This window comes from Eptatretus burgeri, chromosome 1, assembly GCF_056783735.1.
Source record: "Eptatretus burgeri isolate ZD-2024b chromosome 1, Ebu_testis_v1, whole genome shotgun sequence".
Lineage (NCBI taxonomy): Eukaryota > Metazoa > Chordata > Myxini > Myxiniformes > Myxinidae > Eptatretus > Eptatretus burgeri.
Window position 1 is genome coordinate 37,134,505 of NC_140961.1, and position 17,002 is coordinate 37,151,506.

General features: G+C 44.9%; 1 protein-coding gene across 2 annotated transcripts in view; it reads right to left on the reverse strand.

Moving 5' to 3' along the window:
- Window positions 1-3,401: 3,401 nt before the first annotated feature.
- LOC147034261 (uncharacterized) overlaps window positions 3,402-17,002 on the reverse strand; it is a 231,089-nt gene continuing 217,488 nt past the window's right edge. For both annotated transcript variants that reach the window (XR_015057726.1, XR_015057730.1), the window contains one exon: window positions 3,402-7,162. The gene's annotated coding sequence lies outside the window, so the exon portion shown is untranslated. The remainder of the gene's footprint in view (window positions 7,163-17,002) is intronic.

A 17,002-nucleotide genomic window follows, 5' to 3' on the forward strand; every position in this document is an offset into this window, starting at 1 on the left:
TCAGTGGTGCAGACGCAAGTGGCCACTTAAGGAGAGGTAAAGGGAAACAATTACGGGTTCTGTTCCCCTCTCCTTTTGTTGTGTTACGGACTTGTGCAGCCGCACATCCTGTCTCTGTGTCTCTTTGGGTGACGCAGTCTTGAGGAATTGAGTTGAATCATTTGGCAGGAGAAAAGCCAGTTGCAGAACTGTGCCAGAGAAGTTCTAAGGGTCCCCTTGTGAACACCATTTAGTTCCGTGAGGATCGGGGAACCTCGGTCTAAGTCTCACGAGTAAACATCATTTAAGTTTGAGGGCCCCTTGTATGATTGCGACTTGAACTTTTAAGGATCCTTGGTTTGCTATTGGAATATATGACTGCTATATCCTGTATATGAATGTCTGACTGTGCTTCTAAAGTATATTTGTTCATTGTGCCTGAAGCTGGTTTACATTGGAGTAATGTGGAATATTTGATGGTGATGAGGTCAATGTTCTGAATGTTTTCTGGATAGTTTGTGTTGATGTACAACATTTTAGTGTGTGTGTGTGTGTGTGTGTGTGTGTGTGTGTGTGTGTGTGTGTGTGTGTGTGTGTGTGTGTGTGTCAGTTTGTGTACTGAGAATGTTGCATGTGTTGCGGTGGTAGAATGCACGTCACGTGAACTCTGAGTTTCGCATTTGGAACATTGTGAAAAAGTATCGTGAACCGGTGACACAACGTCTCATGGAATATTTTGCTTGCGTAGTTGTAAGTTGCAAATTATTTGATAGATTGGAGAGCAACTGATGCTGTCATTGCAGGGGAGGTGAATACAACCGGCATGGCGGTGTGCATGCTATTATGGGATAGCTCTGCAAAACCCTCTATAGTCGAGACAAACAATATGAAGGTTGATTCACCATGTTATAATGCAAAAGTGATTTTCCCCTCCCACCCAATTCTAGTAAATGCACACACGGGAGGGCGCATCTCCTCGAGCCATGTGCATTTGTGGGAGAACCTGCAGATTATTTGTGGGTGTATGGTCATTTATTTAGTTCATTTGAAATTTTACCTCATTCTGCCTTTCTTTCCATCATCGTACATGACCTGAATCTTACGTGCAGTTAAACGGAGGTAATGTGAATGGCTAACCTCTTCATTGGTTCGATTGAGCTAACGGGGTGCCAATCCACGTTGTCTGTGTAAGGCTGGTAGGATGACCTAGACATACACGCACACTTACCACTAAGCTGTCTAGCCTGGGTTTAAATGTTGGTTCAGCTACAAACTGTCATCCTAGTGTTTCACAAGCAGGGTGGTTCATCGATGTATATTCCTTCCCTTGAATTGACATTAAACTGGGCATCCCATCTACAAGAATTAGTTGGTGGACGTTAAGGATCCCAAGGTGTCTCGCGAAGAGAAGGTGAGCTATCTCCGGAACCGTGAACAAATTACAAATTCCTCTCCTCACTACTTCTGGGAAGGCAACGGCCACGGTACGATTGGCACCGCACTTTTCATTCAATGGCTTCTTTATTTGGTTTTTATCATTATCGTTCAATTTCTGGTGATCAATGATACAATAATTTGCTGGCAACTCCACCAAAAAGCGAAAAAGAGTTCATTCATTCACTAACCTCCAGTGAGAATGGTTAAATTATGGACAGTAAGAAGACGTTGTGTTCGATAAGTACAACTTTTGTTTTGGGATCGATTTAGGATATTTCCACACAAGATATTGTTACGAATCTGGAAACCATTCGCATTCACACATACAGCAGTCCCAAAGTTTAGTTATTTCGTTAAGTATATGTGGATAGTTAGAATCTCTCCCCCATGTCTAATGGGTTAATTTCATGTGTGCGCTGCGGATTTCTTTTATAGTCAGGTTTTTTTTACATCTTTAAATCTACCCCCTCACACCACTCCTCCTCCCACTCTGCGGGCGAACAAGCACTCCACCCGCCCAACCTTCACACCACGGCGCCATAACGCACGTGTTCAAGGCCACGAACGTAGACGGAGTTTCCATCGCTTCAAGGCCAACTCCGCCCCAGCAAGATGGAATGTTCCTCTCGTCCAACCAGGGGTGAGATCGCCTGAGCTCTGACTCCGCTTCATCAAAGAACAATATCTCCCCTCTCGACACTGGGGAAGTAGGAAGAGCCTCTCTCAGGGGAGGAGCACTGAGACGCTGACACGCCCTCCTCCTCCAATCACGGCTGGCCACCACGACATCCGAAAACGCCCCGTCCAATCCGGAGGCGAGTTACCCGAGAGCAGATCCCTCCACTCCGCGTGGGAGAGGGATAAGAAGGATCGTGAGCTGTATCCGGCGTGTGTGTGGTTCCTTGGAGGCCATTCCTTGCTTCTGTTCTGCTGGGCTCTCCTGGTCATCAGTCATCGTTCGTGGCTGGCCGGGTCATTCGTAGGATCCTGGCTGCGCTCGTTGGATTCTGGTTTGTGGGTTCGAGTCCCACCATTGTGGGTTGTGTTGGAGCCCTCAAGCTGGAATCCCCGTTCCCTTCCACAGACTCCGAGCTCCACAAGTGCGGGTCGGTAAAACCGCACGAGGCGGCCAGGTACCCGACCAAACTCTGACCCCCAGCTTGCCTATCCTCCGCGGCTGGAGGGTCCAATAAAGGCCAGCCAGCTCCATTTCTGTTTGGGTGTGTGTGTCTGTGTGTGGCGCCAGTCTTGTAAGTAAAACTGTTAAGTGATTGCCATTGTACATTTGCCTGCATTTATATTCGTGATTAAGTCTGCTCTGTGTTTCCCTCCCTATTGCCTATTGTAAATAAATAACTGTTAAATGTTCCAGTTCGTTGTCTGCGTTTTCTTTCATTGACCCAGTATGGTTCAGGCTTGAGAATTAGGGAGGCCGATTGTGCCGCAAATTGTTATTTGGGCTGACGCGGCTTTGGTAATTCCCGCTCGGTTACGCCGGATCCGAGTCGGTAACAGCGACTCGGTTCGGACAAAGCCGGCCGAGGGTGTGGCTTCCCCGGTAGCGAGACCGCGCGGCTAATTAGGTAAATTGGAATTCGACAAAAAGACCATAACCGCGAGGACGAAATATTGGCGTCCACGGTCCATTAAGCAACCCGTCGACTTCGGAGTTATCCGGAGTGACGACCTTCAATTCTGGGTGTTTGGGGGGGAGACGGCCCAACTGCTCCATCTAGCGGTCGTTCCCCGCCCCCGAACGCGGCACTACAACAATATTACATCTTTGAAATTGAACTCGAATAAGATGAAAAATATTTTCCATGGTTTACCTATTTTTCATAAATTTAATGTCGTAGTCGCATGTAATATTTTTTGTTTTACACATAAATTATATTATTATAATTATTGTTTCATTATTTTAGGTGTGTAACAGTAACTTTGTAGTGGTTTACCAAGGCAAGAGAGATGTAGAAAGGCATCTTTATTGGACAAAGTTGAGTTAGTATGGGAATGAACATTTAAAGCTGTCAAAGATGGTCAAGCAGCGTCAGCCCATAACTTTATTCCACATGACAGATACATGGACAAACTGACTCATGCTACGGTGCTATCCAAATGTTATATCTCAGAACACAATCTGACATTTGAAGCAGAAACTAATGCAAGGTCCTCATTCAGGAAAAGTTTCCCGATAGCGCCATTGCAAAATATATGGATGTGCCACCACAAAGACAACTGCAATGGTAAATTATGCAATGGCACTAGAAATGCTGAGACCTATGGTTGGATTGGGTGGATCCTCATTTACAAACCTGGGACCTATGTGTATCCCGGTACTACCGAATGCTGGGTGCTTCTAGAATACTCATGGGCCATGCAATTACTGATGACATCATGATTTTGCAGCACAAGAGAGTTCCAGGACTTCGATAAGGCTCGTTGAAACATATTGACTGAAAAAGAAGACTCCCCAAGAGGTGCATGTACATTTAGGGTGGGTAGCTGAGGACTTAGGAGGACATATTACCCATATAGTTGTACAGTTTATTTATTTTACTGCAAGTAGTTGATTTATGTATGTAATTAAGCGGTATTATAAAGTTTTATGAATAATTAAATTGTGTTGATTGGACTAATCCCGAGTCTCAGTTAGTGACTCGTGGCTTGGTTTAAGTACATTTATTTAGGCGAGGAAAGAGCCCCTCCTAACAGACAGGTTAATTCCCCCACTATTTGGGCATGGCATATTTTATTACTCCACGCACGCGAAGCAAAAAGCATGGTTAAGCAATTGGTTCACTTCTGTCCGTCTGTCTGTCTGCAAACATCAGTTTATGACTGAGGAACAACTTAATTTCAATTGCCTGTTAAATTTTGAACACTAATTGAAAAACAAACCTGTAGTTTAGCAGTACTTTGGCTCTGAATTCGTCCCGATCATGAATGCGCAGAGAGCAGTGAGAATATTTTTCCTCTGTCTGCCTGTCTTGCTTGAAAATCATTCCAAACAGGAAACTTACTGGTTTTAAGGATGTCATAAAAGACACAAAGAAAAGGCACAAATAACTAATATAGCAGGTTAAATAATGTGGTGTAAAAGACGTTGCGTCAAAGGCGGTAAAACGTCCGAACATTTTTTTCTGCAACCTTTAAAATTTTTATTTTATTTCGATTGAATTATATGCTTGAACACTGTAGAACGCAAATCACCTTTTTGGCACTATCAAAAAAACCCCTTCCATTTAGTAGTACTTGGACAAAATATTAAGGCATTTTCCATCATCTATAACTATCAAATTTGCTGCTCACCAACCCAGCGCTTGTCCTTATTTATCAGGATTGTGTAGGGTAAGGTGTTTTATGAGTTATGAACTCTCCAGTTATGACTTGTAATACCAGATTCCACCAGGTGGTGCCACACGATACACATTTTTCATCCAATTAACTTGAAATTTGAAGAGGATTTGCATATTTGGTCATTGAATTCAACCACCCATTATTTTTGAGGTCAAATTTGTTTTATGGATTTTGCAAGTATCATGCTCTGCACGACGTCTTCTTGTTTGTTTGTCTGTCTGTTTGTCGGTTTGTTTGTGTGCAGGATGTCTCAAAAAGTTGTGGACGAATCCAGGTGAAATTTTATGGACAAGTTGGGTGCGTGGCAAGGACGAACTGATTAGATTTTGGTGAATTTCTGGATCCGGATCCGGATATGATAATTTTTTAGTGATTCTTAACTATTGAGAGTTAGGGCTAAACCGATATATAGCATGACATCTCAAAAAGTTGTGGATGGATTCGGGCGAAACTTAGTGGACACGTTGTGTGTGTAGCAAGGACAAATTCATTCAAATTTGTTGAAGATGCGAATCTGGATCTGGTTACGAGAATTCTTTAATTTTTAAAGTGATTCTTCACCATTGATAGGGCCAAAAATTATATATAGCATGATATTTCAAAAATGTATTGGGCCCAATATGTTCTCGTGGATCAGGCATTGCATGGCAGAGGTATGCGCTCTACCGAGTGCTCTTCTAGTTAAGACTTGTAATACCTCCTCCCTTTGGGAGCAATGCTACATGATACACATCAACATGGAGAATTTGTGTATATTTCCGTCATCCGGAAGGTACCGATCTTTAATATCAGTGAGTGTGTGAGTGAACCAGTAGTTAGAAAGAGTTTTATCATTAAATTATATTGAAAGAGCATAGTAAACGGAGAGGATGTGTCAGATTGTTTATGAACGATTTTGTTCAGCAGTGAATTGATGTTCTGTGAATTAGTTGTTGCTGAGATACGTTGTACGTACAACTTAATTGGAACGAATTGCAATTATTCTATAGCACTTTCGAATGTTTGTTGGGGCTCGTCACTAATTGTAAATATAAAGTAAAAATGTGATGAGTGAAGTTATAGATTTTAAGCCCATAATTAAAAAGAGAAGGTTCTGCCATTTTAGCTTGCACGCAGTATGGGAGAACGGAGACATTTGTGATGTTACATGTAAAAATGTGTTTATGATCAATATTTATGTCAGAATGTATGTTTAGAATGCCATTACACTGACACGGTCACTCACCCCAGCTGTCCCGCTCTCCCCTGCCCTTGAGGGACAGTGTAAACGAGGCTAATGCTGCCAAGCGGTGCAGCCTGTTTGGAATAACTGAGACTTGAAAGGTCACCCAGAGTGTAACAAGAATTGCACACAGGGGACAGGAGGCCTCTGGCACCAATTAAAAAAATATATGTCAAATTGTCATAGCAGGGATGTCATTGTAGATTTGTAGTGCTTGATGTACACATACGTAAGAAAGAAGTGTTGAATGTTGTGCAAGAGCATATAGTGAAGGCTTTATTTTGAGTACCGTACTGCGAAATTCTGTATCACCATATTAAAAGAAAGTATGGTATGTACAGGCAGTGGAGTGGAGTGGCGGTTGAAGCTTTCGTTTAAATGCTGACATCCAAGTCCAATCACTGAGATCCACGGCAGATGGCGCCAAACCTTCGTCGTTAAAGTATTTTTTTCTATTTTTGATCCAAGTCCAGGGTTTATCATATGGCACCATATCCAATATTAAATCCTAAATCCTGTTTTTAATTCCTTTTGGAGGAATTTGGACAGTGCTACCTTTTCATACCTAGAATTTCAGTCCCCGTTCCAGCTGCCTTAAGGGCATAAGCATTTTGCTATAAGGTCCACCAAAGTGTGGACTGGCATCACATGTAGATCAGACCAGGACAGACATGCAGGTTACTGCTCTCTCAAGGTCATTTATGAGTCAGCTGGGTTTTCACACCGCCAAGCCGATCATGACATGATCATTCTTCCGAAACGAGTGTGATTTCTAAAACCCAAACTCCAATCCTCTTCAGTCGGATTTGAATCCACCTTTGGTCAGTGCCCTCACTACTAGGGCACCCAATCTCTGTTTTTTTACATTGACGTCACCTAACTTAATACCCACATCTCTTTTCCTTTTGTTTTGTATCGAAAGACGATCCTCATGCTTGGAGGAACCAAAACTTGCATATCATATTTTCCGTTCGCTTATAGGCAGGGATTTACAAGTATACAATGCGACCTACTCTTTTGCAATGAAAATGTGGGATCTTTAAGGTCCATAACATAAATACAGACAGGACCACTGGCTTTAAGTCTCCATTCCAATGCTTTGTACGTTGAGATTCAGCACTCCCTTCCTGGTATTGCATCAGGACAGCAGTTTGAAAACAGGTTTGACTGCAAAGAGAAATAAATCGACAAAACTCACAGTTATAAGTGTACAACCATTTAGAGCTACAGCTTCCTAATCAAATAACACCCCCTTGAGGTTATACTAAATATGCATGACACATCACAACTGTCAAAGTCTGTGTCCTCCTGACCAAAGCAAACCACAACCTTATATAGACAACACAAAGCCCAAGTAATTTAAAGCAAATAAACAACCCCCAGGGTACATACTTATAGTCCAGGAAACAATGTGACATTAGTGGTCAGCAAATTACAAATGTGTCTGCACACTCAAAAAAAAAAAGAAAGAAATAATGCATTAACACAAATAAATACAAGTGGATGAAATAATGCAGAATGTCATTAAATTAGGACATAAAAGACAGGGAGTTACAATGATGAACAGAAACAAAAGAAACTAAATCTAAAGTAAAAGTGGAAATTTGCCAACCAGAAAACTGAAATCGAAGTCAGGGGATTAACCGATAATGAAGGCATGGACCGACCAAACGAGAGAAATCTCAACTTCAAATTATTATTATTATAATTTTTTATTTAAACGATCATCAATTCATGGAGTTCTCCATTGGCTGGTACCATGGCCCAGCACTTCGAGGGGTTGGGGTGGGCACAGTGTAACAGACCAGTGAGTCTTGCACTCACAGTCATTGGATGATTGATTAATTGAATTATTCATCATCAAAAGATTAGAAAACATGATTGATGCATTGCTAGTTCAAGAGACAGACTGAGACAGGGAGAGAATGAGTGAAATGGACAGACATTGAAAGACAGAGAGAAACAGAGAGTTAGCTATGACTCGCTGTTCAAACAGGTTTCACGATAAAAGGCCAAGTTGTCCCCACTGCCGACTGGTTTCGGGTTACACCGCCGCTCCGGGCCAGGCAGACATGCAAAGCGGAGGCGAAAAGGCTGCTTTGGCCACGGACGTGGAAAAACATGGAACTTTCTTACCCCTTCCCCCCCCCCCCCCGAGCCCACAGTCCCTGATTACACAGCTCGCCTACAGAGGCTCCGCACGGAACTCTCGACGTCGTGGAGGATCATAAAGTGTTTTTTTTTTCTTTTCCCCTCCTTCTTTGCCTTGAATTTCCGCACAGCCAGGGTTGTAACTTGGAAGGCTATTTATTCGCCTGTTTGGAAGTTTCAGCGAGAGGGCAGTAAGCTGACTTTGTAGTAACATGCCAGGCGCTGCATACGTCATAAAGGCCACTTTCTTAACCTAATACCTAATCCTTCAAGAATATATATATATATATATATATATATATATATATATATATATATATATATATATATATATATATATATATATCAGATTGTGCCTCGTGGTTTTATTTCGGTCTGGGAGCTGTTTTGTGAAATTGGAGAAATTTGTTTGGAATAACTAGCACAATCATTAAGGTTTTTATTTTTTTTGCATAATTCCCTTGATTGTTTGAAAAGGCAGCGTGATTAACTAGTCCACATTTTACTTCTGACAAAGGAGCAGTGCAGTGGAGCAAAAGGAGTAAACAAGAGTACCTTCAGGTAAGGGGAGTGTCTGACACCTGTATTGTGCAGAGGTAGAACACTCACCCTTGAGCTTTTTAGCAAGGATTAAATTCCCTACTGGACTATAAACTGTGAGAGCTGGATTGAAGCTTTGCCCCCAAGGTATAACATCACAAAGTGCACTGTCCCTTATGGATGGATGTTAAGCTGGGTGTTCCATTCCATATGCTAGCATTAACTGGTGGACATGAGAGATCACATGGTGTCCTGCAATGAATAATGGGTGAATTATCGTGGGCACTCTGGAGAGTTAACAAATTTATGCCACCTTTCGTCAAATGTCAAGCCTGCCTGACCAGCCGGTTCTTGAGAGACTTGGGACGTAAGTTTTCCCAACCGACTTCGCAAGAAGGTGGAAAATGGAGCCGTTAAAGAAGTTGCTTGAGGTATTTGTGGTGGAAGAGGACCTTCAGGAAGAGGAGATGTTGTTGTTTTATTATGTGAGCATGTTTTATTTTGGTTCAATTGTGTTGATCTTTTCTTGTCAATTGCATTCATGTCCTGAGTTCAAATATGTTCACCTCATTTGGTTCGTTTGTTGTTCATGGCGCTATCTTTTCAAAAGATAGTTTGTCACTCTGCACTCGCTTGTTGTTCAGCCTTTGTGCTTTGCATGTCAACCATTGAAGTTGTAAGTCTAATATAATGGATTAAAGGAAAAATAGATCAAACTGGAAACAGTAAGAAGCTATCCTGATGGTCTATCTGCTTCTGCAGATAAAGTGTTAGTTGATCAATGTCTCTATCTCATCTATAAGTTCTGATTAATTAAATGTCCATTTGATTGTGACATAATCACATAATGCTGTGTTGTGGCGAATGTTTTGACATAAGGATCCAACGTGGAACAATCTCAATAAAGGTATGTCTACCTTTGGCAGCAATCACTGCATTGTACCATCATCACATTGACCGTATGAACACTCGAATCTGAGCCTGGGGTATGGCATTCCACACCCCAAGTAGCTCCTGTTCTCGCTCATCGAGGGTCTGTGGCTGTCCTGACAGATTTCGAACATGATGATCAATGATATTCCAGATAGTCAATGGGATATAAATCTGTTAAGATGGCAGGCCAGTGTCATGACATCAACGTTGGCATTGGCATTGGCAAGAACGTTTCTTGTTCAATTGTCACTTGGAGCAGGGGCATTATTGTGCATAAATATGATTATTGGACCATGTTGTTGAAGGATAGGCAACACATGGTGCTGTGAAATCACATTATTGTATCAATTTGCCATCAGATTACCATGGATACTGATTAAGTTGGTGTGAAAGGTTTCAGCAATTCCATCCCACATCGTGACACTTCCACATCCAAAATTTGCAGTTTCCTGGACACAAACTGGGACATATTGTTACGAATTTGGAAGCTTACTGCACACAACAGCCAGGTCCTATAGATCAGTTATATCGGTAAGTACGTGTTTCTTGTTAGGGTCCCGTCCCCTATGTCAAATGGGAATTAAGTGTACGTGCGCTGCGCAGTTATTTTACAGGTAGGATTTTTACATCGCTTTCACAACTCTGCTTTCGGCATTGTCCGCGCTCTTTGTTCGCCGGCGAGTAAGCGCGCGTGTGGGTGGAGTCTAACATAAGCATGGCGTCCCTCTTTGGCCAATCGGCAAGGAGCGGGCGTCTCACCCGCCCCGTCTCCCACTCAGCACCATTGCCATTACGCACGTGGTCGGAGATGAGGAGGTAGGCGGAGCTACAAACGCCTCCGATCGGGACTCCACCCGGAAGGGCAGGAGTTGCCCCGCCTACCGTGGGCCTGTCCAATGGGAGACGGCCAGGGAATCGCGCGATGGGTCCGACCAATCAGGAGGCGAGTGGCCAGGAGAAGAAGCCCCTCTCTCCTGAAGAGAAATTGTGGTTGTCGGGATGGGTGGAGAGAGTTTGCGTCCTGGGTGTCTTGAAGCATGTCTGCCTGGGTTTGCGGCGGATTGCATCCCGTGCTTCGTAGGTGTCTCGTCTGGCGCATTACAGCGAGCGGACGATTTTCATCAAGGGAGATCACCTCGTCTCGCCTCCTCTGGATTCGGCTGCCCTGGTCCGTCCTTTGGGGACCGGAGCTCCGGGAAGGGGTGGATGACCAGCCGCGCACTCGCGGCCAGGTAGCCAGCCGTCCTGACTCTCAGCCGAACTATCCTCCTCGGCTGGAGAGCCGAATAAAGACCCGGTGAGTCCATTTTCTTTTTTGGGTGTGTGTGTGTGTGTGTGTGTGTGTGTGTGTGTGTGTGTGTGTGTGTGTGTGTGTGTGTGTGTGTGTGTGTGGGCCCGTCTATAAGTTGAGCTGTTAAGTGTTTTTGTTGTACATTATTCACCATTGCTTAGTCGTGATAACTCTGCCCTTACGTGCTCTCCTCGTTCCCCCGATTACTGTTAATAAATACCCCTATTGGTGAATGTCCCAGCTCGTCCTTGTCCTTTCTGCCATTGGTTTGCCGCGCTGTGAACGGGAATTAGGCAGGCCATTACCATCGTTGTACATTTGGACCAATGGGCCTCGGTAACCATCCGCTCGGGTTGCACACGGTTCGAGCACGGTAACGGCTCGTTCCGCTCGAGGCCTGCCGAGGGTGTGAATTCCCCGGTAGCTTTGCCGCGTGGATACTTAGGTATATTGAAATTGGCAATTAACCCTACTCCAGGTGGTCGAATTATTGGCGATTCATGGTCCTGTAAGAAACCCGTACTTTCGGATATATCTGAAAGGTACGACCTACATTCCGGAAGTTCAGTGGAGCCGACTCTACTGCTCCATCTAGCGGTCATGCTCGCCACCGAGACCCGGCCCCACAACAATATTGTCCATTGCATCTTCTGTCGACCTGTGCAAGGTCATAATGCCTTTCAAGGAGAAGCTTGAATTAAATCACTGAACATAACACTTGCACATTGCTTCCGTGTCCATCAGACAAGCTGATTTGACAACTGCAAGCGTGCTTGGATGTGTTGCAGTGCAAATCTTGGATGCTGAGCAGGATGGCGAACACAGCTCCCCCTGCATCATGGAGATGCCTCAAGACGGTCTTGACACTTATGCTGTGAGATCTAGGTCACGTGAATGTATCGGTCCTGAGCAGGAGTCATTATCCTGAGATGTCCACTTCTTGGAATATCTCTTGTTAATCCAGTGGTTTGATTGCATCTTCTGAGGTCATACCCAATTACTCTCCTCACGTTAAAGAGCCTTGCAAAATGGCTAAAAGGAAGACCCTGCTTTGAAAGTGTCAAATGATTTGATTCCTCATGTTTTCTGACATTGTAATTGATTGTTAAATAATGTAATCAGTGTGGTTTTTTTGGATGATCCACACAATGGTGTCTCAGAAAGATTGGTAGGAATTTGCTCAGAATGCCTCATGTCTCCTCTAAAAACCTAAGCATACATGAATTTCACGTGCTGCATGATTATTGCATGAGGTGATTACGTTATGTGGAAACATGAAATAAGGTGTTTTGCACATCCCTCGTGCCAAAAATGCACTTGGAATAAACTGTCGTTCAACAATAACATGATCAATTCTATATGTTCAGGCTTTTTTTAATGGCTGAGAGTGGATGATGAGAAAAGTCAGAAAATTTCCATTGCTAGTCTGTGGTAAGTGTAACATGCACGGTCTGTGTGTTTTTTGAGTAGGTGAGATTGTCATATCATGAGATTGTCAGGGACCTGTCGGAGTAAGTCATCTTGTTACATGTGACGCTGAAGAGGTAGACTATGTAATTTATTGACAGTATAGTCAGGGTAATATTGTATGCGTAAACACTGCTTGTTTGCAAGTGGGGAAAAAGTGATGACTTCCAGCTGGGCCAAGTCATAAAATTTCCTTTGCCATTGCTTCCTGAGTTTACAATTGATGCTTTGGATTCAGTCCCAACTTAAAGCACAAACCATTGATGTGCAAGGGGAATACTTTATCGGGATTATCTTTACCACCATCTCTGTTCCATGATTTAGAGTGAAATGTAAGTGAAAGGTCTAAGCATCTTTCGACACACACACACACACACACACACACACACACACACACACACACACACACACACACACACACACACACACACACACACACACACACACACACACACACACACACACACACACACGTAGAGAGGGGGAGGCGGGATGCTTCGTCGCCTCCCTCTCACCAGGGATGGAAAGGACTGAGGGCCATGTCAAATACAATAGTTTGTATGGCAGCGAAGACCGAGCAGAAAATGGCAGCTTCGATGGGAACGAGGATCATGCAGGAGACCCCCCGGTATCACGCCATTATTGTTTTTGTACACCATGTCGAGGCTCATGTAAGAGCGAGCACACAGAACATATAACAAGGCAGGAGACAAGGGGCGGGAGAGGGAAATACAGATAGGAGATCTGTGGAAGGGAGAGGGATGGGGCGGGATACAGGGTAAACAAGATGGTATGACAGGGACTTTCAGGAAGGAAAACAGGGAACTTGAAGGGGGTGGGTTTGAGGCAGAATAACGGGGGTAGAAAAGATCAAGATTTTGGATGGGGAAAGATGTGAGATGGTGGTGAAAAGATGTTTTTAAAGACCTGGAGGGAGGAGTGGGATTGAAGAGAATGTGTGTGGGAGTTTGTTTCAGAGGTGGGGAAAAAAGAGAAATTAAAGAGTAAAGGTGAGCAGTGATTCTTGATTTTGGCAATTTCACCAGAAGGTTGTTTTTGGCAGACCTTGAGCACCCTGCAGAAATATAGGGGGGGGGGGACAGATCACAGATAGAGCAGCAGGGGTCAAGGCCGGAGAGGAGACGGTAGAAGACAGAAAGACCACCGACCTGCCTCCGGTGACAGGGTGAGAGAACCAAAGACAGCTTCATCACGGTCGATACCAATCATCCTAAAAGCCTTGGTTTCCACAGCGTGAAGCCGAGCTAGGTGTGAGACAGGAGCACCACCCCAGAGGGGAGGGCAGTACTCCATGAGACTGTGGGTCAAAGCTTTGTAAGTGGTTAGAAGCTAAGATGTGCCAAGGAAGCGCTTTGTACGATGCAAGATGTCCAGTTGGCGACTGACTTTGGAGGCCAGCTTGGAGATGTGGCTTTCCCAGGAAAGCTTGTGGCAGATAGTGTGGCCCAAAAGTTTGAATGAAAGGACTTCTTCAAGGGGATTGTTGAGAAAGTATATAGGGGGGTTTCCAGACGGTCCTTTCAGAGAGACATCGTGAGGGTGAGATTTGTCAGGATTGAGACATGTTCCAAGTGTTTGACCTTCTTGTGATTTTATCCAGGTCTGCAGAGCGAAGAGGCTGCTGCCTGCCGATCAAAGGGATGAGAGATGGTACGGCAGAGGGTGGAGTGATCAGCAGAGAGATAAAGAGGATTTTCCAGAGAGTCAGAGAGATCATTGATGAAAAACAGAAATAGCACAGGGCCAATAACATTGCCTTTAAGAACTCTAGTCTGGACAGGAAGAGGAAATGAGAGAATTCCATTAAGAGCCACACGTTGACTGTGACAGGAGAGGAAGTCCGTGAGCCATAAGTGGAGATTGCCTTGGATACCATCATAAGAGAGTTTTGTGAACAGTGCGGGGTGCCAGACTGTGTCGAAAGCTCGCGATATGTCAAGAGAGATGTCTCCGATCTCATGTTTGGCATTTAGGACCTCCATCCATTGTTGGGAAAGCAGAAGCAGCATGTGCAGGGTAGAGTGACCTGGTCTAAATCCAAATTGATGGTCAGAAATCAAGCCATTGCAGAAGAGGAAGGATTTGATGTCAGAAGCAATGATGGCTTCCATGACCTTTCTGATGATTGGGAGAAGGCTGATTGGTCTGCAGTTGCAGGAATCCGTTTTTGTACCATTTTTATGCAGAGCCGTCATGTTTGCCGATTTCGAAGCAGATGGAAGGTGTCCTTGAGTAAATGAGAGGGTGAATAGAACCGAGAGAGGGGGAATAGGATAGAGAGAGGGTGAGCAAGAGCAGCAGAGCAGGTTTTTAGAACACAAGGGACGCTGCCGTCTGGACCGGTTGCAGAATCTGATTCGAGGTTTGACAGCAAGCTCTCCAGCTTGTCAGGAGATAAGGACACAGAGTCCAGGAACAGTTGGGTGCGACTGGGTCAGGTGGGTAGAGAAAGTGATGGGTTTTGGACACAAGATTCAGAAGGAAACACAGTTTAAGCATTCAGCCTTTTCACGTGCAATGTCAGCTGTACAGCCATTTGAAGTAAAAGGGAGGGAATGGAGGGAGAACATACACCAGAAACAGATTTAACCAGACACCACCAGGATTTGGAGGAGGGAGACAGTTATGAGAGTTCAGACTTGAGATGAGAAAGATGTTGTTTCCTGGCTCTTCTGAGGGTAGACACACACTTATTCTGAGCTTTGTGGAAGGAACTGAGATTGTCTTCAGTAGGATTTGGCAAGCTGTTTCAGGACAACAGCCTCACCACAAGCTTCAGCGTACCATGGGCGGGAGGAAAGAGAGGATAACTGAAGATGAGATTGGATAAATCTGTGAATGAGAGAGAGATAAGAGAGCAAATTTTTTTTCAAAAAACTTCCCAGGATGAGTTGATGTCAGTGAGTAGAAATGGGAGACCAGTCTAGAAGTTTGATGGCTGCTTGAAGATCCTGCCAGTCGGCCTGAGTGAAATTCCCGACTCATCGGCGCTGAGGTGGTTCTCCAATAACAGCCAGAGAGATGACCACTTTAACAACATATCGTCAGACGAACAGATTGGAGCACAAGAAGAACAGCAGACATTTTCTGGGAAATTGGTCAAAATCAAATCCAGAGGAGATGGAATTGGCTGAGATCCGGGTCGGGAAGTTGACAGATTGTGTCAGTCCCAATGAGTCACAGAAGTCCTTTGGTGAAGAGCCATGGCAGATGAGAGAGGTACCCATACCCAGCAAACTGGCATAATGGCAATTGAAGTCACCATATATGAGGAAGAGAGAGTTTGGATGAGAGGATAGAAGTTGGTCCATGTTATCGGTGAGCGAGATATCAATGGAGTCATCACTGTTTGGTGGACGGTACAACACATATAAAGAAGAGGTGGGGGAGGAGGGGAAGACGTAGCCAGAGGTATTTCTGGGGGGTGTGGAGGAGTGGGGGCAGTGCATGGAGAGTGAGGAATAAGGTTTTTTGATAAAGAGAGCAACTCAACTGCCAGGACGAGGCTCAGGTCTATCATACTGGAGGAGGGAGTAACCAGGGAGAGAAACTAAGGAGTCAGAGACGTCTTGAAGGAAGAAAGTTTCTGTTAAACAGACTATGTCTGGTTTGTCAGTGGCAACCTGTATGGAGAGATCAGTCAGGTTAGAGCAAAGGCCCCGGATGTTTGAGGTCCAAACTGTTAAAGAGGAGGGAGGGAAGGAGGCCTTGGGTGTAATTGAGGGGAGAGGGAGGGTAGGATGAGGGAGGAGAGGTGGAGGTCGTGAGAGTTGTTGAAAGTGTATAGGAGATTGCATAAGAGCTAGGGGAGAGTGGGTTGGATGGAGAGGAGGACAAAGTGCTAGGTGGTGAAGCAGTGTGGAGTAATAAGAGAGGGGGCAAAGTGATGTGAGATGGAAAAGAGAGGGTGGGGGAAGGAGGCAGCTTTGTGGTTGTGAGGGGGGCAGCTTTGAGAAGGGGGAATGAGGGGAGAGATTTGAAAGGGAGGGGCAGGGGGGTGGTTATTGAGGGAGACGGGTGAGTTGGATGGATTGAGGTAGAAAGGTGTCGGGGGAGCTTTTGAAAAAAGCGAGGGGGAAGACAGAATTTGTGATGCGGCCTGGGCTTTCAGCTTAGCGGGATTTGTTGACCCCATACTGCCGGGAGTGAAGGCTCAAGCTTTGGTGACTCTCTTGCCAAAATCTGCCCGACAAGAGAGGCCAACTTTTGTGGGATCGAGGACAGCACCGAATACAACGACTTTGATGGAAGTGAGAACCGAGCCGAGGATGGCAGCTTTCATGAGGCCAAGGGCTGCGCAAGTGGCACCCAGAGTTGCGCTGATCGATACGGTTTTGGGACGAGGCCTGGCCTTGCAGTTTGTTGGCTTCCAACTCGATCCCGTCAAGGAAGGATGAGACTGAGATGAGACCGAGGAAGGATGAGACTGAAACCGGGCATACCCTGAAGGCCACACTGGAGGTCGCGCAGATCAACATCGTCGCCACTTCGGGGACGGAGGGGGAAACGGACCAGGGATAAGGAGACGACTTGTACCATAAGTCTTGGTTCTTTGCTGGGGTGAAGATGAATGCCTCAGGACAAGAGAAGGCTCTGTTCAGTCT